Source organism: Anomaloglossus baeobatrachus, chromosome 7 (assembly GCF_048569485.1).
Source record: "Anomaloglossus baeobatrachus isolate aAnoBae1 chromosome 7, aAnoBae1.hap1, whole genome shotgun sequence".
Classification (NCBI taxonomy): Eukaryota; Metazoa; Chordata; class Amphibia; order Anura; family Aromobatidae; genus Anomaloglossus; species Anomaloglossus baeobatrachus.
In genome coordinates, this window is record NC_134359.1 from 142,945,458 (window position 1) to 142,969,712 (window position 24,255).

The 24,255-nt window shown below is 47.1% G+C and overlaps 1 protein-coding gene across 1 annotated transcript in view; it reads left to right on the top strand.

Annotated features, from left to right (window-relative positions):
* The window catches only part of VPS16 (VPS16 core subunit of CORVET and HOPS complexes), an 879,114-nt gene that overhangs the window by 276,115 nt on the left and 578,744 nt on the right, over positions 1–24,255 (top strand). The gene's annotated exons all lie outside the window — the stretch shown is intronic.

Consider the following 24,255-nt stretch of genomic DNA (forward strand, 5'->3'; position numbering starts at 1 on the left):
GGGTAACCAAGGGAAGACCTTTCCCTGGTTACCCGATGTTTACGCTGGTTACCAGCCTCCGCTCTTGCTGCCAGTGCCGGCTCCTGCACTGTGACATGTGGCTGCAGTACGCATCGGGTAATTAACCCGATGTATACTGTAGCAAGGAGAGCAAGGAGCCAGCGCTAAGCAGTGCGCGCGGCTCCCTGCTCTCTGCACTGTGACATGTAGCTGCAGCACACATCGGGTTAATTAACCCGATGTGTGCTGCAGGAGAGCAAGGAGCCAGCGCTAAGCGCGGCTCCCTGCTCTCTGAACTGTGACATGTAGCTGCAGCACACATCGGGTTAATTAACCCGATGTGTGCTGCAGGAGAGCAAGGAGCCAGCGCTAAGCGCGGCTCCCTGCTCTCTGAACTGTGACATGTAGCTGCAGCACACATCGGGTTAATTAACCCGATGTGTGCTGCAGGAGAGCAAGGAGCCAGCGCTAAGCGCGGCTCCCTGCTCTCTGAACATGTAGCACAGCGACCTTATGATCGCTGCTTCTGCTGTGTTTGACAGCTAAGCAGCGATCATAACAGCGACTTACAAGGTCGCTGTTACGTCACCGAAAATGGTGACGTAACAGCGACGTCGTTGTCGCTGTCGTTTAGTGTGACACCAGCTTAAGACAGAGGGGACAGTCCACTTATATTCACAGCAAGTGCTTTGAATATACAGGGACCAGCTGATTAGACAGCTCAGTCCAATCAGCTATGTCCCAGCGCTGTAATCTTCTTAAGGCCTCTGTCACACGTCAGTGAAAATCTGACGTTTTTCACTGACATGTTAAAAATGCATATGTCCCTCCATGTGCCGTGTGTTCTCCATGTGCTATCCGTGATAGAACATGCAGACCAGGTACTCCAAACTTACCTGCTCCTGCTGTCCGTGGTGGTGAATCTCCGGCTTTGCTCTGTCCGACTGCTGCTGTGTCACTGCTGCTGACATGTCCAGGTCGACTGTGCAATCCATATTCATGAGAGTAATTAGCCGGGCTGGAAGAGCAGGCAGCAGCGGCCGAACACAGGAGGGGAGTTTAAAAAGCTTTTTTTTTTTTTGCAAATATACATTTTTTCTGGTATGTGTTTCATGGATCACACCATAGTGTGGTCAGTGGGACATAAGTGATGCCAGAAAAAAATGGACTTGCCTCCGTGCGGAGACACGGACATTCATGTACGCCGCACGGAAACACGGGCAGTGAAAAATCACTGATGTGTGTGCAGACCCATTGATTTTAATGGGTCTGCGTATGTCTGTGATTCTGGTAAGTATAAAACTGCAACATACGTACCAGAATTACTGTCATATGAAAGAGGCCTAACATGGGTTCAGTGCTGCAACATTGCTTTGACCAGCTCCACCTGTGTCTCAGCACAGCCGTCCATTTCACAGGAGTACAGCGCCGCGATATTACAGCGATTATCTCCATTCTTGTGTTCCAGTGCTTTAATCACCTTCACAAAGGACCTTGCTGCAACATTGACATGATCATCTCCATGTCTGTATCTGCATTAGACCTCTCTGAAGGTAATGACAGCACTGTGACAAAGAGATGGAGCTCAACGTGTCAATGTTACAATGCTGAACCCCTTTGAAGGGGATGATAGCGCTGTGACACAGTGATGGAGACCTGATGTTACGTCACCGCCGGAGTCTGCTCCGACGCGACTTCTGCTCCGATCGCCAGGCGACGCCGTGTTCCTGCCGTGGATGGTGCTGGTGATGGGAGAGGAGTCGATGCCAGCGGCACCGGTGGGCGCAGGCTCCGATCATCCACTGGGCTGAGATATCTTGGGATCTGCAGTACTGCTGGCTGACTGTTTGTGGCATGTGTCTTCCAGCTGAAGTTGCCAGCGTTCAGCTACAGCCAATGGGAAGACACCACACCCTTCTTATTCCCCCTCCTGTCACATGACCACTGCCAGAGATAGTTCTGTACTCCTGGCTCATGTGCTGATGGTATTTTGATTCCTGTGATTTCTGCATTGTTCCTGACTACCCTTCTGCCTGCTGTTTTTGTACCTCGCTGCCCGACCCGGATCTGACCACTGCTAGGTTTTCTATTTACGTCTTTGCCTGCCGATTCTGTCCCTGTTCTGCTATTCCTGGTTTGACCCTGCCTGACGACTACTCTCTCGGACTGCAGCCTTCCACAGGTAGAAATCTCCAGTACCCTGTGTAATTCCAAAATCCCTGTATAGGGGTTAAAGGGTTTCAGGGTTCTGGGGGTCCTGCTTGGTGAGGGGCTTCCCCCTAGTCTGTCCATTACAGCCTGTCTCTGTTGATCCAGGCAGGCGTTACACCTCATAACAGCAATATTTCAGCTCTGTCATCCTTCACAGCATATAAAGTAAAAGCTGCACACGAAAGCAGCTTTCACTTTATATAAATTGTGTAATTTTTTTTTTGCTAGCACCTGTTCACATTTGCAATGGTGTTCCAGCAGTCTTTTTGATTATTATCCTTCACAGCAGGCCAGCGCTGCGATATTGCTGCGATCAGCTCTCCATTAGAGATGAGAGATGTTCGAGGCTCGAGGTTCGCCAGTTTCATGTTCGAGTGATTTTGGGGGGTGTTTTGGACGTTTGACGAACTCGAGCCTTTTGTTAAAAGCTCGACAGTTCTAGCAGCGTTCGAGAACGGTTCGAGCACCAAAAGCATGGGTTTTCACAGCTACATGAGCAGGGAGCCATCGCTGGCAGCCTGCGGTAAGCTGATAACCAGGGTAAATATCGGGTATCCAAGCAAAGCGCTTTGCTTAGTAACCCGATGTTTAACCTGGCTTCGTGTGCAAAAATCCCCGAAAGCCACACAGAAGCACTTCCGTGTGACTTCCGTCGGATGCTGCTGCAGTCTGTGTCCCGCCCCAGCTCCAGCCCCGCAGCTGCCCGCTCAGCAGTGTCCGCAGCTGCCCACACTGTACGGTGTCCGCAGGTGCCCACACTGCAGTGTCAGCATATGCCCGCACTGTGGTGTGTCCGCAGCTGCCCGCACTGTACGGTGTCCACAGCTGCCCACACTGCAGTGTCAGCATATGCCCGCACTGTGGTGTGTCTGCAGCTGCCCCCACTGTACGGTGTCCGCGGCTGCTGGCACTGCAGCGTACACAGCTGCCAGCACTGTACGGTGTCCGCGGCTGCTGGCACTGCAGTGTCCACAGCTGCCCGCACTGCAGTGCCAGCAGCTGTGGGGAGGACAAGCGCTGCCGTCAGAAGGTTAGTGAAGTTCCTTACCTGCGCTGATTAAGTCCTGCCCTCCCGACGTCAGCTCTGTCACTGTCCTCCATGGCCGCCGCTTGTCACATCTCCTCTCTCTGCCAACCCGAGACTGTGACTAGCTGTGACGTCACAGGCACCCGCGATACTTGGTTGTGAAGGCGGCGGTCATTGAACTCAGTGACAGCTCTGCTATCAGGAGTGCAGCGATCACCGCAGGTAATGTACCTCGCTATCCTCCTTTTTTTTATTCAATATTCTTTTTATTATAGTGAAAAACAGCATATGAAACACAATGCACACCTTCCAAGTATTGTTCGGAGCAAAAAATTGATATATCGTAACATAAAACAATGAATAAATGTGAGAAAATATAAAGGCATTCAAATTCTGGAGGGAAGGATTTAGATCCAAAGTTCGGTCCACAGTTCTGGATAATTTTTCTTCCCTTGTCGGAAGTACCTCAGTTAGGTGTGTTTACCATTGCAGTCCATGTGAAATCAACAATAAACTTTTGTGAATAATTAACATTAGTGAAATGAACATATGTAAAACATGTCAATAGTAGGATGGGGGGGGTGTACAGAAAGGTAAGGATGGTTTCAAGAAGATAGTGAGAGACAGGAGGTGTGAGTGGGGGATTAATCTAGATGAGAAATATATCATGGCTGGCTCAGGGGAGGATGGTGGGAGCAGGTCAAGACGCCACCAATTCGAAGTACTCGGATGATTCTTGGAACTTCAACCAGGGGGCCCAGATGAGTCTAAATTTACCTTGAGACTGATAAGCTAGAGCTGCCAGCTCTTCAATATGATATAACTGGTCGATTTTGAGCATCCAAGTTTAGATAGTAGGTATACTTGTCGAGCGCCAAAGGGGGGGATGAGCAGTTTGGCCGCCGCTAGTAGAAATAGGAGGAGAGTTTTGCTCGGAGTGTTTTGTGGGTTGCTGACCAAGTTCAGGAAGATTAGGCTGGGTTGGGGGTTAAAGGACAGTTTACAGATCCGCTTGGTGTAGGTAATCACATTTTCCCAGAAGGGCTGCAACTGGTCGCACTGCCACCAAATGTGGAAGTATGTACCTCATTCTCTATTGCACCTCCAATATGACTCTGAAGAGGAAGGGAACCATGTGCTAGTTTGAGAAGGTGATACATACCATCTGGTAACTAATTTGTATGAGTTTTCCTGTACCTTCACGCAATGTGATGGGCCAAAGGATCTCTTATAAATTTGGATCAAATCTCCTTCTGTAAAATTCCTGCCCAGATCTTTTTCCCATAATGATATGAATGCCCTTTTCTGCGGGAGCTTATTTAAGACCAATATTTGATATAATTTAGACAGGACTTTCTGAGGGCATTTTGTTTGCGTAATCATAGATTCAAAAGTGGAAAGCTCCCTTTGGGGCAGCCCATTTGGTAAGTGATCCCGTACCGCTAACTTTAGTCTTTCATATTGAAGGAAGTTGAGTGAGTTTGGGGCTATGATCTTATTAAGCTGAGTCAGGGGTGTTAATGTTCCATCCTCTAACACTAGTTCCACTGGTGTAGTGAGTGTATGAAGCTGATCAGGAGTGCGTGATTGTGTGCTATCTGAGTACAGCCCCGGCAAATCCATTATTTGGATTATCGGGGAAGGTGGGGGAATAAGATAATCTGCTTATTTTGTCCAAGTTTTGAAGTGCGTTCTTAAAGATTAAATTACCCGTCGCCTGGTCTCGAAGAAAATGTTTTACCGAGTGAAGGATGGGTCTGAAGTTCATCGGACTGATGGAGTCTGCGATCAAGGTCCAAAGTTTGTTTGGAGATTTGCAAGTCCAATCTATTATCATTGATAGTATTGCTGCTATTACTTTTAAAGAAGATTTTAATAACGGGAAAAAGTTTAAAGAGACTAAAGAAGGACAATGTGAGCATATCTTTATTCCCAGGTAGGTAATAAACTTGGTGGGCCACTTAAAAGGGTATTTATTTTTTAGGGTATCCATTGTTGCTTGAGGGAGCTGTAGAGCCAAAGCTTCCGATTTGTTCAAATTATTTTTGATATTTGACAGTGAGCCAAAATGTTTGAAGATATCCAAGATAGCCGGAAATTCTTTGAGGGGTTCCGTCAACAGGAGAAGAAGGTCGTCGGCGAAGGCTGCCGCTTTATGTGTAGTTCCAGCTATGGAAGCCCCTTTTATGTCCGGATGCTGTCGGATTCGTTGAATGAGGGTCTCCATCACGAAGATGAACAGAGATGGAGAAAGCGGGCAGCCCTGCCGAGTTCCATTGTTAATGTTGAATGGGCTAGAAAGATCCCCATTTATCCTAATACGCGCTGTCGGGTGTGTATACATCTGAAAAAATTGCCTCTATGAATGGGGTAGGAAAGGCAAAGCGCCGTAGTGTTTCTCTCATGAATATCCAATCGATCCTGTCAAAAGCCTTTTCTGCATCAGTGCCTAATAGCACTAAGGGTCTGCGGTGAATAAGGGCATGCTGCCCTTAAATGGAGTATGCGTATGGAGTTATCTCGTCCCTCTCTTCCCTTCACAAAACCCACTTGTTGGGGCGACATAAGTGTAGGTAGAATGGTACTTAAACGATGTGCTACAAGGCTCGCAAATAATTTCAAATCATTATTCAACAGTGAAATCGGTCTGTAGTTGCTACAGATTTCAGGGTCTTTTCCCTCCTTATGTATGAGGGTAATATGTGCTTCTAATGACTGTTTTGGAAAAGGGGAGCCCTGTAGCACAGCATTAAAGATGTGAAGGAGATGAGGGAGTAGAGTTTCTTTAAAGGTCTTGTAATAAGAGATCGGGAGGCCATCTGGGCCAGGGCTTTTCCCTGTGGGGCACTTGGACAGGATCGACTGGAGCTCCTCAATAGAAAATGGCCTGTTCAGGTTTGTTATATGGGTTGTGTTGAGCGTTGGAAGACGTAGTTCTGACAGAAAAGAGATTATGTCCCGTTGTCTTTTATCTGCTTGTTCTGGTGTCTCATGCTCTCGAATGTGATACAAGGAGGAGAAATATTTGCTAAAGCCATCACCAATAGCTTCAGTGTCTGCAAGTTTTTTGTTATTTGAATCTTTTAAAGAATGAATGTACGTACGTGCTTTTCTTTTTTTGATCAGGGAAACCATAAGCTTAGATACTTTGTCTCCATGTACAAAGAGGCGATTCCTCCACTTCATGTAGAACTTTGCAGACTGTTTGTTTAAGATATCTCTGAGCCTTTGTCTTAATTGTGTTAAGGGACTGAGGATGTTTGGTGACTGAGAGGTTTTATGTTGCAGTTCCATTTTTTGTATCTCGGAATACAATGATGCCACTTTGTCTTTTCTGGATTTATTTAAGAACGAGGATATTGAGATAAACTCTCCGCGTATTACTGCTTTGTGCGCTTCCCACACTGTAGGAAAAGGGACTGTATCTTGAGTGTTAATATCAAAGTAATTTTTCAGGGCTTTCGTAACACGTGTCTTATACTGAGATTGAGACAAGAGAGATTCATTCAATCTCCATGTCCTGTTCCGGACCCTCTCCCCAAGTGTGATTCCCAGTTTTAAGATAGAATGGTCCGAGTGGACGGTAGTAATAAGTTTGGCATGTTGTATCATGGAAATAGCTAAGAAAGGAACAAATATGTAGTCAATTTGGCCATATCAATTTTGTGCAGGTGCGTAATGAGAGTAATCTCTTTCTGTTGGGTGGAGGTGTCTCCAGGCATCGACTAGTTGGGCCGAATGCAAGGATTTATGTATACGCATCAGCGCCTTTTTAGGAATAAAGGATCTGTTTGTGGAGGAATCAAGTTCCGTATTAAGGGCCACATTTATATTACCTCCCAGGATGAACGTACCCTCAATAAAATGTTTAGCTTCCTTCAAAACCTTCGATATCCAGACATCCTGCTTAGTGTTCGGTGCGTAGATATTTCCTATTGTTACTAGTGTATGTGCTATTTTCCCTTTGATAAATATAAATCGGCCCATATTGTCTGAAAAGGTATCCAGCAATTGAAAGGGTGTGTGTTTTGAGAAGGCAATGGCTACTCCCCTGGCTTTTTTTGTAGTTGAGTATGAGTGGAACCTTGTGTTGTAAAATGCTTTATCAAAGTTCGGTGACTTCTTTAGCATTAAGTGCGTTTCTTGTAGCAGAAGTATGTCTATCTTTTCTTTTTTAAGGTGAGCTAGAATTTGTGAGCACTTGACGGGTGAGTTAAGGCCTCTTACATTTTAAGAGGCGAGTGTCAGCAGGTTGTGTTGTTTAGCCATAGTTAAACTGTGTGGATGCCCAGCTCAACCCACTCCCACCTTGGATCTCGAGCCAATGTAAAAGTGATACACAGAGAAAGGCAAAAGAGAGAAGGGGAATAGAGGGGGGGAAGGTGTGACATAGAAGGAGAGGAGAATGGTGTGGATAGCAGTCTTGTCCTTGTGAACCGTAACCATGGGGGATTTCTTGGGGTTCATTCAAATAAGCGGACGATTTTGGTCTGCCAGGGAGAACCCAATAATTAATTATAACAATATATGCAGAAGTTCAACCTAAATGAAAAACATTTTAAATCTGTAGGATGATAAGAGGGAGAGAACAAGAGACAACAGGTCAAATATTCAAATTTGTCAGAGATATACTCATCACATATGCAGTCTTTATTCAGATGGAACAAGCGCCTTCCATCAAACAGCCTCGTGTCTGGTTTCGGACAGAGGTGGCCTGGTAGGTCTTCGTCTGGGGCGTTGACTTTTTGGATATTCCACAATTTCCCATGGCTGCTGCGTGGGGAGTGGTGGAAGATGTAGAGCAGGTTGGAGGAGATTCAGATCTGGAGTAGATCCTGGTGGGATGTCCAGTTCCGCGCAAAGGTTGGAGAAGTCCTTGGGAGAGCTTGCAGTGAACTTCTTCCCCTTGGCCGAGACCAAAATACCGAAGGGGAACAGCCAACAGAATTGGAATTGTTGTTTCCTCAGTTCGTCTGTGAGAGGTTTAAGGAGGTGCCTCTTGGCTAATGTAGAAGGGGCTATGTCTTGGAAGATTGCAATGTTAGATCCTTCATGTTGGATGTTAGGGTCTGATCTGGCTTTTTGGAAGATTTTGTCCTTAAGGCGGAAATCTAGAATTCAGCAGATAACATCTCTGGGAGGATCGTTGGGTTTGGGCGCAGTGCTCTGTGTGCCCTCTCTATGATTAACTGGTGTTTTTCTTCAGCATCCAAATAGATAGTTGAGAAGAGGGCAGTTAGTCTTTTAGATTTGTCCTCCGCGATTACCGTTTCCGGAAGACCTCGTATCCGGAGATTGTTGCGTCTGTTCCGGTTTTCCAGGTCTTCCATTGCGGCGTATATTTTATAAATGTGATCATCATGTACATGTAGGTTGGCTTCCAGCTCTTGGGCATGGGATATGATGTCCGTCTGAGACTGCTCCAGCTCCTACACTCTGTGACCCAGTTGGTGAATGTCTCTTTTAATGTCAGACCGATCTTTTGCCAGAGGTGCTAAGGCTGTTTTGAGTATTCTGGTAATAAATGCCCTGGAGATTGGCTTGTCTGGGCTATCAAGCAGTTCTGCTTCTGTGTCAGAGACATCTGAATTGTGGTCAGGTGTATGTTGTCCTCCTTTGCTCTGCTTTGTTTGTTGTTTATTTTTCTGTTGCTTGTTAACGAATTTGTCCATCTCTTTCTTGTGGGGTTTGGATGCGTGATATACCTCTGTTGATGCGGATTTCTGGCCAAACTTAACCATGTTTTATCTTGTTCATCTGTAGGTTGAGCTGGGGTTCTCCCTGGTAGCAGAGAGATTGATTTATTGCATTCCTCTAAGACCCAGTACCTGCTAGTCTGTTTAAGTTAGGTGCTTGGTTCTGGTGTATGTATGAACCTGGTGTCCCAGGGGGTATGTTCAGTGACCAGGCTTCCTTAGACAAGCAGTAAAGAGATCTATGTAAGGGGATATCTTCTTCTTATGATCTACTTGCTAGGATGTAGGTCGTTTCCCCTTCACAATATAATCAGGTGTGTCCCCTTTAAAGGCCCAGTCACACAACGACTTACCAGCGATCCCGAAAACGATGCGACCTGATAGGGATCGCAGGTAAGTCGCGGGGAGGTCGCAGGTGAGATGTCACACAGTCAGATCTTACCAGCGATGCAGGAACAATAGAGGTCGCATTAGCGACCTGTATAACGATCTCAGCAGTCACTGTGACCCTGTCACACAGTGTCAAACACAGCGATGTGTCCTGCCCAGCAGGACATCGCCTTTGAAGAAAATGGCCTGGACCATTCTGCAAGGACTAGAGATCTCACAGCAGGGGCCTGATCGCTGGTAGGTGTCACACATAACAAGATCGCTAACGGGATCGCTACTGCGTCACAGATACCGTGACTCAGCTGCGATCTCGCTAGCAATCTCGTTATGTGTGACAGTACCTTAAAGGTCCAGTCACACTAAGCAACTTACCAGCGATCCCAACAACGATAGGGATCGCTGGTAAGTTGCTAGGAGGTTGCTGGTGAGCTGTCACACTGCGACGCTCCAGCGATCCCACCAGCAACCTGACCTGGCAGGGATCGCTGGAGCGTGGCTACACGAGTTGCTGGTGAGCTCACCAGCAACCAGTGACCAGCCCCCAGTCTCCTAGTTACAGCACACATCAGGTTAATTAACCCGATGTGTGCTGCAGCTAAATGTGCACAGAGCAGGGAGCAGCGCACACTGAGCGCTGGCTCCTTGCTCTCCTAGTTACAGCACACATCGGGTTAATTGCCTGATGTGTGCTGCAGCTATCTGTGCACAGAGCAGGAGCCGGCAGCACAGGCAGTGAGAGGGAGGAGGCTGGTATCAAAGGTAAATATCGGGTAACCAAGGACAGGGCTTCTTGGTTACCCGATGTTTACATTAGTTACCAGCCTCAGCAGAAGCTGGCTCCCTGCTCACTGCACATTAGTTGTTGCTGTCTCGCTGTCACACACAGCGATCTGTGCTTCACAGCGGGACAGCAACAACTAAAAAATGGCCCAGGACATTCAGCAACAACCAACGACCTCACAGCAGGGGCCAGGTTGTTGCTGGATGTCACACACAGCAACATCGCTAGCAACGTCACAAAAGTTGTTCGTTACCAGCGATGTTGCTAGCGATGTTGCTTAGTGTGACGGGGCCTTAAGAGTCACTGAGTACTGGACCTTATCTGGTTAATATTTGTTTAAGCTGCTGCCAGGAGGAAAAAGGGGGGGAGATGTATGCCTGTATGTCTGCTCCTCAGTGTCCCAAACAAACTCTGCAGGACAGCGTTTCCCTGCCTCTAGTCACCAGCTCCTGGACCCAGTCACATACAGTAGATAAGTCACTACAGGGGGGAGGATTGTTTGCGATCCTGCTGCAGGTGATAAGGCCCTGTGTGCTACAGCCTCAGCAGCCGCTCTCATGAGCAGAAATCCCTGAGACAATGACTCCTGGGCAGTTCAGGGAGATGAGAGTGGTCAGGAGAGTGCTCTGTTTACCTCTCAGGGAGGGAGGAGGTTTGCTGGGAACTATTCTGTGTCTGGGCAGAGCTTTCCTCCAGGCCGAGGCTTCCTCATGTGGACTAGGCCACAACTTCTCCTCTCCACAGATACCCCCAGGGCTTGCTGCACAGAGGGTCCCTCAATGCTGGGGTCACCAGAGGACAGGTCCCACCGCTGGGTAAGCTTTAAAAGACTCGATGCCTTCGGATTTTTTCACTTTTTAGCAGAGCTCTCCAGCCTCACGTCTGCTCCTTGCTCCAGTCAGGCCACGCCCCCCCACCTCGCTATCCTCCTGACAGCAGCACTTGTCATGCCCTGCAGTGACCTGGGCTGACCTATTGATGTTAGCTCAGGTCACTGCATTGCTCTCCCAGCCAATATGGAACATTCTGTTTTTCATTGACTGGGACATTGACTATGGTATGGATCGTTGTGGATTACACTTGGATTACACCAGACCTGGATTTTTTTTTCTTTTTAATAAATTGGTGAAAGAGGGAATGTTTTGGGGAGTGTTTTTTCAAATAAAAATGTGTTTGTCGTCTTTTTTTTTTTTTTTTATTACTGACTGGGTTTGTGATGTCGGGTATCTGATAGACACCTGACATCACTAACCCCAGGGCTTGATGCCAGGTGACATTACACATCTGGCATCAACCCCATATATTACCCCGTTTGCCACCGCACCAGGGCAACGGAATGAGCTGGAGCGAAGCACCAGGATTGGCGCATCTAATGGATGCTCCACTTCTGGGGCGGCCTGCTATTTTTAGGCTGGGGAGAGTCCAATAACCATGGACCTCCCTAGTTTGAGAATATCAGACCCCAGCTGTCCTCTTTACCTTGGCTGGTGATCCAAGTTTGGGGGGACCCCCACATGTTTGTTTTTTTTTTAAATTATTTATTTAATGTAAAATAACAGCGTGGGGTGCCCTCAGTTTTAGATTACCAGCCAAAGTGAAGCTGCCAGCTGTGGTCTGCAGGCTGCAGCCGTCTGCTTTACCCTAGCTGGCTATCAAAAGTAGGGGGAACCCCACGTGATTTTTTTTTTTTAAATTTATTTATTATTTTGGCTAAATACAAGGCTAAGCACCCCTTAGTGCCACATGAAAGGCACCAAAGGGTGCAAAATTACAAAATGCAGGAGAGTGGGACATTGTGTCTTTCTGCCATTATAATGACAGAAAAGACTGATATGATGTGCACAAGCACAAGAATCACCAGAGCGCTCTACGCTGTGAAAAGCAGTAGAAAATGGCACTGGAGTGAACATGTGACCGCCTCATGTAGGTTGAAGCTATGGATCCTGGGTAAATGTATGTATTTTCCCTCCTTCAGTTTTTTTGCGGTACGCAAAAAAACTGAAGGCATACGGATGACATACAGACCGTATACGGAACGGAAACGGATGCCACACGGATGCATCCGTGAAACAGGAACGTTTTTTGTGGACCGCAAAAACGGATCGGTCATGTGAATGTAGCCTTATTCTGATCTGCCGTTTATAAACAGCAGGCAGAAATAAGTGAATAGCGCCCCCCAGCATCAGAAAATCTCCGGGGTTTCAGGGGATAGCTGAGACCCTGGAGATCATGAATCAGGCCGTTTTTTCCGGTCCCCACTCACATGATCACCGGTATACACCGTATACCGATGATCACGTTACAGTAAATGACAGCATCGGTAAAAAATTATTTATTTTCCATCTGGCATGAACAAACATGTCAGATGGGAGATAAATATCCTCCCCAGTCCCCTCCGGTCCCCCGATGTCGCCAAAGTGCACCCCCCCTCCCCCCTCCCGGAAATCCAACATGGCCGCGCGCTCAGCAGCGTGCCGGCCGCATTCACCCTACTCCTCTAATTTCTGTCGCATGTGCCATGACGCATGCGACAGAAAACTCCTCCCCAGGCCTTGACAGGTCACCCCCTATAAACCCACCGGTGTCCCACAGTACTTGTGCAGCGTTGATCCCCCTCGGCCCCTTCCTTCACAATAGACGCTGCACATGCACAGAGCGGCTGTCAGCTCAGCTTCCTGTGTTCAGTCACAGTGAGTGGCGGTAATCATGCATCTGTAAGCTAGTGCAATGCCCTGCTCATGAGGTAAGGAACATAGTTGATCAGGAGAGCTATACTACATTTCCAAATGGAGGTATTTGCTTTTATAGTTGCCCTGCTGAACGACTACCAAACAGGACAGTCTGTTATACGCCACAAGAAAACATGTCTAATAGCGAGCTCTGTTGTTTAGTATTCATTCAGCTGGATAACTGGACTTAAAGGGGTATTCCATCTCTAAGATCCTATCCCCAATATATAGTAGGTGTAATAGCAATAATATTAGTAAATAGCTTTTTTTGGAAATGTAGTATAGTTCTCCTGATCAGGCATGCCCTTACCTCATGAGCAGGGCATTGCAGCTTTGGTAGCAACAGTTACGACCAAGAGCAACCCACTGTCTCTATGAATGGTGGTAACCATGCATACATAAGCTACTGCAATGCCTTGCTCATGAGGTAAGGAACATAGTTAATCAGAAGAGCTATACTAAATTTCCAAATGGAGGTATTTGCTATTTTTGTTGCCCTGCTGAACGAATACCAAACATTTTTTTGTATTGCTAGCTAAGGGTAATCCAAGCAGCTACTGGCTGCTAACCCCCACTGCTTGGTGTTACCTTCACTGGCAATGGAAAATCCAGGGAAGTATTTTTTATTTTTTTTGCCACAAAACTAAAAAAAAAAAAATTGACGTGAGCTTCGCCATATTTTTGTATGCTAGCCAGGTACAGCAGGCAGGTACGGCTGCCCCCAACCCCCAGCTGCCTATTTGTACCCGGCTGGGAACTAAAAGTATAGGGAAGCCCTTTTTTTAATTATTTCATGAATTTCATGAAATAATTAAAAAAAAAACCGATGTGGGTTTCTCCCCATTTTTGTGTCCAGCCGGGTACAACTAGGCAGCTAGGGATTGGAATCCGCAGCACAGGTTGGCCCGGGGTTTCTGGGCCCCTCTGCTGCAAATTGCAGTTTGCAGCCACCCCAGAAAATGGTGCTTTCATAGAAGCGCCATCATCTAGCGCTGTATCCAACTCTTCCAGCTGCCCTGGTGACGGGTGGCTTGTTGAATAATAATGAATTAATACTAGCTTTGTTTTACTAGCTAGTATTAAGCCAGAGATTCTTAATGTCAGGCAAGTTTGACCCGACCATTAAGAATCTCCAATAAAGGGTTTAAAAAAAGACACCACAGAGAGAAAAAATACTTTAATAGAAATAAATACACAGACACATTAGAGGCTCCATGTTTATTACTCCCTGTCAGCCCTCCACGATCCTGCTCTTCTGTCTTCTTTCTCCTTCAACCCATGCAGCTCTGCTACATCAGACAGCACTGCATGGGAGGAAGACGCTGCTGCTTCCCGTGCAGTCTATTCACTCAGTGAGTGAGCAGCAGCTGCGTGCTGTATGCGGTGACGTCACCGCTGACAGATGGGTTACCATAGCAACGGTGCTCCGATCACGTGATTCCCGGTGCCGCTATTCATCGGCTGTGACAGCCAGTCCTTGCATGTGGGCTGACTCTGTAAAGGAGCGCCCCATGCAGGAACGGGGAGTTGACAATGTGCCAGAGCATCTCGCCGGTACACGCACATGCACAAAGGAGTACCGTGTACCGGAGAGATGCACTGACAGGACCTAGCAATGACGTCTAGCCATGTGACCAGTCTGTAGCCAATGAGATAATAGACATGTGACTTGTCACATGCTATTTTGACGTCACGATAGGTCCTATCATCAGTGCTGGTTACCAGGAGGACGCAGCGATTATCGGAAGGAAAAGCGGTGGGAGACAGAGTGCAGGACGCGTCGCGGGGACCTGTAAGTGTTATGGCAATGTTTATTAACTGTATGTGTACATGTATAATGGGTTTTTATGTGTTTGTGTTTGCCTCCCATTGTTTTCAATGGGGCTCGCGAGGTTTGTCGAACGGTTCGTAGAGCCGAACTCGAACGGGGCCTCCGTTCGACGAACCAAACTCGAGCCTTCAGAGGCTCGCTCATCTCTACTCTCCATCACTATGTCTGCAATGTTATCCCCTTCACAGGGGTCCATCGCTGTGAAATTGCCGCAATCAGCTCCATTCCCTAGTCGATCAGCTGCATTCCTTAGTCGCATTGCTGACATCTACTTCACAGGTGAAGCAGCGTTGTGACTTTGCTACGATCAGCTCAATTGCTGTGTCTCAGTGATCTGATCGCCATACAGGGGCCCAGCACAGGCACAGACATGGAGCTGATCGCGTCAATGTTGCAGCGCTGGTCCTCTGTGAAGTGGATGAAAGCACTGGGGCACAGAGATGGAGATGATCACAGTAATATCCAACCAAACTGGACCACTCACTTGGCTTGTTTACCTATCCTCACAGACAGGGCTGGCACCGTCCTCTGTCCTCCGACTACACATATATTGGTAGAGCACTGCGATATTAAGTCAGCTTTACAGTTTGGTTGAGCTGCAGGTACACAAAGTGGGTGCAGGGAATAAAGTGATTATTCAGGAGGAACAAAAGTTAAAAACAAAATAAATATTTAGGGGTGTTGTATACTACAATACAGCACAGATCACCTTATGAAAACATTTTGAATTTCGGGGTCAGAAAACCTCTTTAATCACTTCACCTTTGAGTTTGTTTTCCCCTTCATAACCAGGCCATTTTTTCCAATTCTGACCAGTGTCACTTTGATGTAATAACTCTGGAGAGCTTCAACGGATCCCAGTGATTCTGAGATTGTTTTTTCTTGACCGATTGTACTTAAGGATAGTGGTAATTTTAGAACATTTTTTGCGTTTTATTTGTAAAAATATTGGAAATTTTGTTACAATTTTCAAGCTTTGAATTGTTATGCCCTTAAGCCGAGAGATATGTCACACAAAATAGTTAATAAATAACATTTCCCAAATGTCTACTTTACATCAGCACAATGTTTTAAACATTTTGTTTTTGTTAGGAAATTAGCTGTCAAAGTTTTTATCAGCAATTTTTAATTTTTCCAACAAAATTTCCAAAACTTTTTTTTACAGACCACATCACATTTGAAGTGACTTTGAGAAACATAATGACAGAAAATACCCAAAAGTGACACCATTCTAAAGACTGTACTCCTCAAACTGCCCAAAAACACATCCAAGAAGTTTATTAACCCTTTAGATGCTTCACAGGAACTAAACCAATGTGGAAGGAAAAATGTAGCATTTTACTTTTCCCCCCAAAAATGTTTTTATGCCCCAAATTTAGCATTTTCACAAGAGTAACTAGAAAATTATTGTGCAATTTCTCCTGCGTATGCTGATACCTCATATGTGGGGATAATCTACTGTTTTGGGGCACAGCAGGACTTGGAAGGGAAGGAGCATCATTTAAATTTTAGAGCATAAAATCGATAGCTGATGGCATGTCACGTTTGGGGAGCTCCTGATTTACCTAAATAGTGGAGCTCCCTCACAAGTGACCCCATTCTGGAAAGTAGACCCCCTCAAGGAAAGTAACTATATGTTTGCTGAGCACCTTGAATCCCCAGGGGCTTCACAGAATTTTATAATGTTGAGCAGGGAAAATAAAATAATACATTTTTACCACAAAATTGTTGCTTCAACCCCAAATGTTTTATTTCCACAAGAGTATCAGGAGAAAATGCACCATACAATGTGTTGTGCAATTTCTCCTGAGTATGGTGATACATCATATGTGGTGTAGATCAAATGTTTGGGCGTGGGATTTTCCATCAGGATTTTATAGTAGACCGCAAAATTCATGGTTCCATTTACCACAGCAAGTCTTCCAGGTCCTGAAGCAGCAAAACAGCCCTAGACCATCAAACTACCACTACCATATTTTACTGTTGATATAATGTTCCTTTTCTGAAATGCTGATTACTTCTACGCCAGATGTAATCGGACATACACCTTCCAAAAAGTTAAACTTCTGGCTCATCAGTCCACAGAGTATTCTCCCAAAAGTGTTGGTGATCATCAAGATTTTACTGGCAAAACTGAGACTAACCTTTTATGTTTTGTTTTGCTCAGCAGTAGTGATGGCGAACCCGGACTGTAACATTTTGGATTGGTACCAGTTAACTACCGTAGTTTCCATGCACCAAACACTGAGTTCTCAGCAAACTGAGTGTAAGGCCGGGGCCACACGGGGGACTACTGTGATCCTCGCATGACACTCGGCTCATGCTGGCAGCACAGTGGGAGCCGAGTGTCATGTGAGTGTCACTGCGACTGAGGTCCGATCATGCGATCGGACCTCAGCTGCGGGGGGCGGGCCAACACTCAGGAGGGGAGGGTCGGCGCTGAGGAGGGGCAGGCCGGCGCTGCGGAGGGGAGGGAGTGATTTATCTCCCTTTCTCCACCGTAGCCGGCTATTGCCATTCTCGCCCTGTACTCGCGGTACACCGGTGTTTCGCGAGTGTAGTGCGATTTTTCTCTTGCACCATAGACTTGAATGGCTACGAGAGGAACCAGAAACGCATTACAGTCGTTGCATGCTGCGATTGTTTTCTCATTCCGATTAGGGCTGAGAAAATAATCGCTCATGGGTACTGACGCACAGGCTAATATTGGTCCAAGTGGAATGCAATGTTTTATCGAATTCCACTCACACCGATTTTCATGCCATGTGTCTTAGGCCTAAGTATCTGGATTCAGCCATCCGAATAATTAAAATAAGGAAATTAACGAAAAAGAAAGAAAGTAGGGAATAAAGCAGAAGCGTTATACTTACTAAGTCTCCCTGTAACACTACTTCTGGGGCCGCTCATTATCCTCATACATATTCACTGCTTCTCCTGCCCATCGGCAGTCCCGGCATCTCTGGTAAAACTGGTAAAGCCGTTTTTTGAAACAGAAAACAGTGAAACAATTAAATGGCCAGCCCACAGTCCTGATTTAAACCTAATAGAAAACCTCTGGAAAATCCTTGGTGACAAAGTTATGACCAAGAAACCCACAACTGTCAAAGAAGTGTGGAAAAGATTACACAGCACAACAATGTTTTTGCTACTGAGGGTAAAACATGTGTTCTTTACTAATTTGAACATGCTGATTCCAAATATGAACTCAGAATTTGCACAGCACGTCCAGATTTTGAGTTATACTTAGAAAAGACCATACGCCTATTCAGGCATTGTTGAAGATATTCTTACACACATTCGTTGACCTCCCCGGACCTATCAATGGAGACTGTTCATAGACTCTAGTAAAGCAAGCTTGAAAGCTGTTCTGTTGCACAATGGCAATGAAAAGCCATCTGTCCCCATTGCACATGCGGTTGGAATGAAAGAGACCTATGCTTCTATGCAGATCATTCTGAAATTGATTAAATATTCAGAACATCAATGGAACATTTGTGCTGACCTCAAAGTTGTTGCACTAGTCCTTGGTTTGCAGTTAGGTTACACTAAGCATATGTGCTTTCTGTGCCTATGGAACAGTCGAGATGACAACAACCATTATAAAATTAAACGGTGGCCCAATAGAGATGAACATAAGATTGGTAAGCACAATGTTCAACACGAATCACTTGTCGATCCACTTAAAGTTTATCTTCCACCTCTTCACATTAAACTAGGACTAATGAAAAATTTTGTAGTAGCAATGGATTGTCAAGGGAATGGATTTAAGTATCTGAAGGAAAAGTTTAGTGCATTGAAAACTGAGGCCAAACTCAAAGCAGGAATCTTTATTGGTCCTGAAATCCACCAACTAATCCATGATGAAATCTTCAAGAAAGAACTCACCCCACTTGAACTAACTGCATGGGATGCATTTATATTAGTAGTTCAAAACTTCCTTGGAAACGAAAGAGCAGAAAACTATGCTGAACTAATAGACAATATGCTTCAAGCATACGAAATGCATGGTGCCCGAATGTCATTGAAAATGCATTTCCTACATTCACATCTTGACTTCTTTCCTCCAAATATGGGTAATGTCAGTGACGAACATGGTGAGAGATTCCACCAGGACATTTCTACTATGGAAAAAAGATACCCAGGTCGCTTTAACCCCAACATGATGGGCGATTACTGCTGGTTTTTGCAACGGGCCACTAGGACCACTCACAAGTGCAAAAGCAAGTGCCTGAAGCACTTTTAAAAGTACTCTGCTGAGTTCAAGGCGATTTCTTAAGCTACTATAAGTGATTTTTAAGTTTTTTGGTTTATTTACCTATACTTCTTTTTCAATAAAAATGATAATACATGTTGTGAAACTGTGGGACATAACGATTCTGTATCTTTATTAATTGCTTATTTTAATTTTCACAAAAATTGGAATAACTTAATATCCTGACGTGCTACAAAAAAACTAACTTCAGATTTGGATTCAGCGCATTCGATTTAGTATAGCACACATGGTTTTTGCCAAGTAGCAGACAAAAAGTGTTTGTTGTGCTGTGTTATAAGATGAGTGGATCAAAATCAATTCATAGCAGTGTGACAGACTAGTGATGTCCTGTAAAGCGATTTATTCCTGGCTCACTGCATAAATTAATATAGTAGGTGCTCAGAAAAAAAATAGTAGTCCAAATAGAAAATAGTTCTGGCACACTCAAAGGGTATATGAAAAAAGAGACTCTTGGAATGTTTGAAAGGTTTTATTTGTGCATAAGTCAAAAAATGTTGATAATTCATCCAACGTTTCGACCATTACATTGAAGGTCTTTATCAAGGACAAAGTTTATCTATATGAACAAATGTGCGGTGTATGTTCTATAGTATATGGACATCATCATAGGGTCAGGATGGACAAAAATGAAATCCTTATGCACTGAAGAGGGTAGGTAGGCAAATGGTAGAGACCGTTTTCAATAAAATGAAAGCGTTGTGGAATGTAGGCAATTCTGGAAAAATGAGTGGTTGTCAAAGGTAGGTACCCTAGGGATTAGGGAGGAGTATCGTGTTTCCTTCACTGATGGTTATTCAATTGCCTCAGAAGAAAAGGGAATGTTCTGGAATGCAGAAACAGTATTCTGATACTTTACTGAGAAAATTCTCAGTGACCACAGGATGACATGAGTACTTAGTGGTACTTGGTGGTATAGGGTATAGGCCCCAGGGAGGTGTGCCATTTGGCACACCTCCCTGGGGCCTATACCCTATACCACCAACGTAAGATTTACCACATATGGCTTGTCTACCACTTCCAGGCTCTAATACCTACAGGGTCTCCTATAGAACCCCATAAGGCTCGTTTGATCCAGTCTCTATATATATATATATATATATATATATATTTCTTCCTGAATAATACTAAGTACTCATGTCATCCTGTGGTCACTGAGAATTTTCTCAGTAAAGTATCAGAATACTGTTTCTGCATTCCAGAACATTCCCTTTTCTTCTGAGGCAATTGAATAACCATCAGTGAAGGAAACACGATACTCCTCCCTAATCCCTAGGGTACCTACCTTTGACAACCACTCATTTTTCCAGAATTGCCTACATTCCACAACGCTTTCATTTTATTGAAAACGGTCTCTACCATTTGCCTACCTACCCTCTTCAGTGCATAAGGATTTCATTTTTGTCCATCCTGACCCTATGATGATGTCCATATACTATAGAACATACACCGCACATTTGTTCATATAGATAAACTTTGTCCTTGATAAAGACCTTCAATGTAAGGGTCGAAACGTTGGATGAATTATCAACATTTTTTGACTTATGCACAAATAAAACCTTTCAAACATTCCAAGAGTCTCTTTTTTCATATACCCTTTGAGTGTGCCAGAACTATTTTCTATTTAGTGATGTCCTGTGGCTGAAGACATGCTGAAGTCAATAAAAGCAAAGGCCTGTACACTTCCTATTCAATATTGACTGTTGGTGCAATTTCCAGGATGTGTGAAGCCCCGCCGGTGCTGTATCAGTGCATACCTTCAGGGACTCCACGTAGCTGGTGCTGGTCACAGGTAGGGAATCTTCAGTTTTGATCGTGACGCCACTCTCAGATTTGCGGTCAGAGGGGACCGCCACTGCAGATTAGGAGGCACCTGGGGCTGATGGTGGGTGCAGTCGGGTGTAGTAGCCTCCTGAGAGTGAGGCAAGCCCCAGGGCCCTTTGTAAAGCTGTAGTACCACAAGTCGCAGAATGACCACACACAGGCAGAGTGTCTTTCAGGGTTTTTACTCACTTCAGGTGGCAGGGTGAGTAACCCGGGCGTAGCTGGGATGAACCAGGTGGGAACCAGGTATCCTTCCGGCTGACTGTATGAGGGTGACTACAAACTCGCCTTCCTTAGCCCTTGGTGGTTTGGGGTGACCCCGACTTTGAGTCCCTATGGGGGTCACCCAGGGAAGATGCTCCAAGCCTCTCTCCCCTTCGTTTGCCGTGTGCTTGTTCCCCGGGCCAGGCCACTCCAGCCTCTTGCCTCCTGTGACCTATGGGCCCTACTTGCGGTTACGTGGCTGCGGCTTTTGGTTGTTGTGGTGTGGGCTGTAAGAGCCCCACACCGGCAGGTTTAGCAGGGAAAGGTGAATCTATCCTCGCTTCGGGATCTGCCGCCCGGTTGGGCCTGGTGCTCTCTAGAAGTCTCCGTACTTCCCACTCCGTGCACTCTCTAGCTGAAGCTGGCTTTCAGGCAGCACTTCTAGTTGACCGTTCTCCCCCGTCTGTAGTCACTGCGCGGGCGCTGTTAGACAGCATCAGCCCCACAGGTCTGCTCCTCACTGAGCCCTCTGGAGTTCTCTGCTCTAACCGACTCACTGCTCCTCCTCTCCTGTTCTTGCCTACGCCACCTAGCAACCAGACTCTCCACCACACCCCTTGAGAGGAGATGGAGGCTTTTTAACCCCCTGCCACTATTCCAGTGGAGGTATAGGCTTTGCCCCCTCCTGGGATCCCCAGGGGTCCTCTCAAAGGTACATGTGTGAGACCTGATCACTATGCGCCTGTGTTCCACACCCCGGTCAGCCTTCTGGATTACCTGTATTGTACTGTCCCCAGCATGGGTGCAGTACTCAGTGGTGCCTGACCAGGTCAGGGGCGCCACATTCCCCCTTAGTTATCACCAGCACGTCCTCGGGCTGCAAGACAACATTTTAAAATGCATAAAACATTAAAACATGTAAAACATTTTTAAAACCACCAGGTATCAGACATCACCACCCTCCACCCACAAGTCCGTTAACCCACCCAAAACCCTCTCAGGAGGCAGGTCACCGGTCCTTTTGGTAACCAGGTCTGGGCCATCCGTTTCCCCAGACCTTTCCTCCAATCTTCCTCTCCCGTTGGCCGCGACTTCAGCCACTTCTGGCAGGATGTAGAGGCGGCTTTCATGGGCTGGTGGTTTCAGGGTATACCTGGCCTGGTGGATCCGCGCCGTCAGCCTCTTCTGGCAGGATGCAGAGGCGGCCTCCACAGTTGGTGCTGGCCAGGTACCCTCTTTGTGGTGGTGAGCCAAGGCCCCATAAACAGGCGTGCTCTCTGGTCGCAGGTGAGCCAAGGCCCTTTTCTACGGACGGGCCCCCCTGGTTGCAGACGAGCCAAGCCCCTAAACAGGCTGGCCCTGGTGGTGGTGCCACTGGTGTAACTATTTACACTGCGAGAGTTTGTGGCTATAGCAAGTTCATAGCCTTAAGTTTATTTCTCACAATAGTTTTTGTGGGCACATTCTTGAACTTTAAAACGTTGCAAACAAAACTTTCAAAACTTTAACTTCTGTACTTCTTTTCTGTACTTTACTTTACTCCTCTTTTTCACTAGGGCGAGGGCACGTTGGGCACTGGCACCTGTGACTTTCTTGCTCTTTGTCTCTTTCTTCATCTGTAGGATCTTTATCTTTCCGTTCTTGGTCTTCATCTGTTTCTACATCTGGTTCTTCATCTCTGTCTTGTCTTTCTTGTCTTTCTTGTCTTTCTTGTCTTTCTTGTCTTTCTTGTGGCATGGGATGACTGTAAGGTTTGTTGGGACATAAGGTTACATCAAGTGCGTACAATCCCCTTTCACCTTGGTGCATGGTAAACTGTACCAAATCTCCCATTTTCAGATTTCTGCAAGGGTGTCCTCTTGGCAGATGAGCGTTCACATCTCTGCGGTTTACAAATATCCCTTCTTTTATTCCTGGTGCTACAATGAATCCATAGCCGCTTTTCAGATTAAAGTCTTCCACTACGCCATAACACAGGGGTCCTCTAGCCTGGGCTTTGGACTCTCTCAACAAACGCTTCTCCTTTAGGTCTCTGGCGGTGACTGCTCTCTGTTCAGGAGACTGTGGTGCTGGAGCAAACTGTGTTCTTCTGCGCCGTGTCTTGCGGGCTGGATCCTGTAGCGGGCAGCTCACAAACTCCCAGGTGAGGCTCTTAGGCAGCTCTTCTTCTGCAGAGGGGGTCAGGTCCTCCTCGTCCCAGCGGGAGTATGGCAGCATTTCCGGCTCTGAATACACAACTGCTACTGGTGACACTGGAGTCGGAGTCAACCCTTCTGCATCCTGGCCTCCTCCCCCCCTTAGTTCTTCCTGGCACTCCAGCTGTGGCAGTGCCGGGGATGGCTGCTCTTCGGCCGGCCCAGGTGAGGGACTCCTTGGTGTAGCTGCTGCAGGAGTTATCAGGAGACTCTTTGGGGTATGCGGAGGGGGTATGTACTGGCTCACCAACCATTGTGGAAATTTGGCCTCCAGGTCAGCCTTCATCTGCCAATATGCAGGGTCTTCACCCACCGTGGGCTGCCTATCAGGGACCTCTGTGGACCGGGGAGCGGTGTCTGCTCTGGCCTTACAGGCCAGGGTAAATGCTGAGGTAGTCTTTTCTTGGCGGGCCGCGCCTGGCATGGCGGCGGCCTTGTCTTGGCGGGCCGCGCCCTGTATGGCGGCGGCCTGGTCTTGGCGGGCCGCGCCCGGCATGGCGGCGGCCTGGTCTTGGCGGGCCGCGCCCTGTTTGGCGGCGGCCTGGTCTTGGCGGGCCGCGCCCGGCATGGCGGCGGCCTGGTCTTGGCGGGCCGCGCCCTGTTTGGCGACGGCCTGGTCTTGGCGGACCGAGCAGGGCATCGCTGCGGCGGCCGGGGCTTGGCGGGCCGAGCAGGGCATCGCTGCGGCGACCGGGGCTTGGCGGGCCGCACCTGGCGTGGCTGCGGCCTGGTTCAGCGTCGCCGCGCCGGGCGCCTCTTCAGGGACCGCGGACGTGGCAGCAGGGGTCGGGGCACTTGCGCTAGCCGGGGCATCACTTGACTCACCCACCGGTGGCAGCATCGGGGTCTGCGTCGTCGCCGTCCTGTCTGACACTCGGCATGCAGCTCTCCCTTCATAGGCCCGAACCGCCGCGGTCAGCTCCTGCAGTTCCATCCGTTCCTCCCGAATCTGCTCCACGACCCGGGTCTCCAGCCGGTTGCAAAACTGGGCCAGCTCTCGGTACCACCAGGCAGCGGAGCCTGGTTCTGGGTTCCTGCGGTCAGACGCCATTTCTTCTGCGCCGTCTTCTGCACGGTCTCCCAGCAGCAGGCTTGTG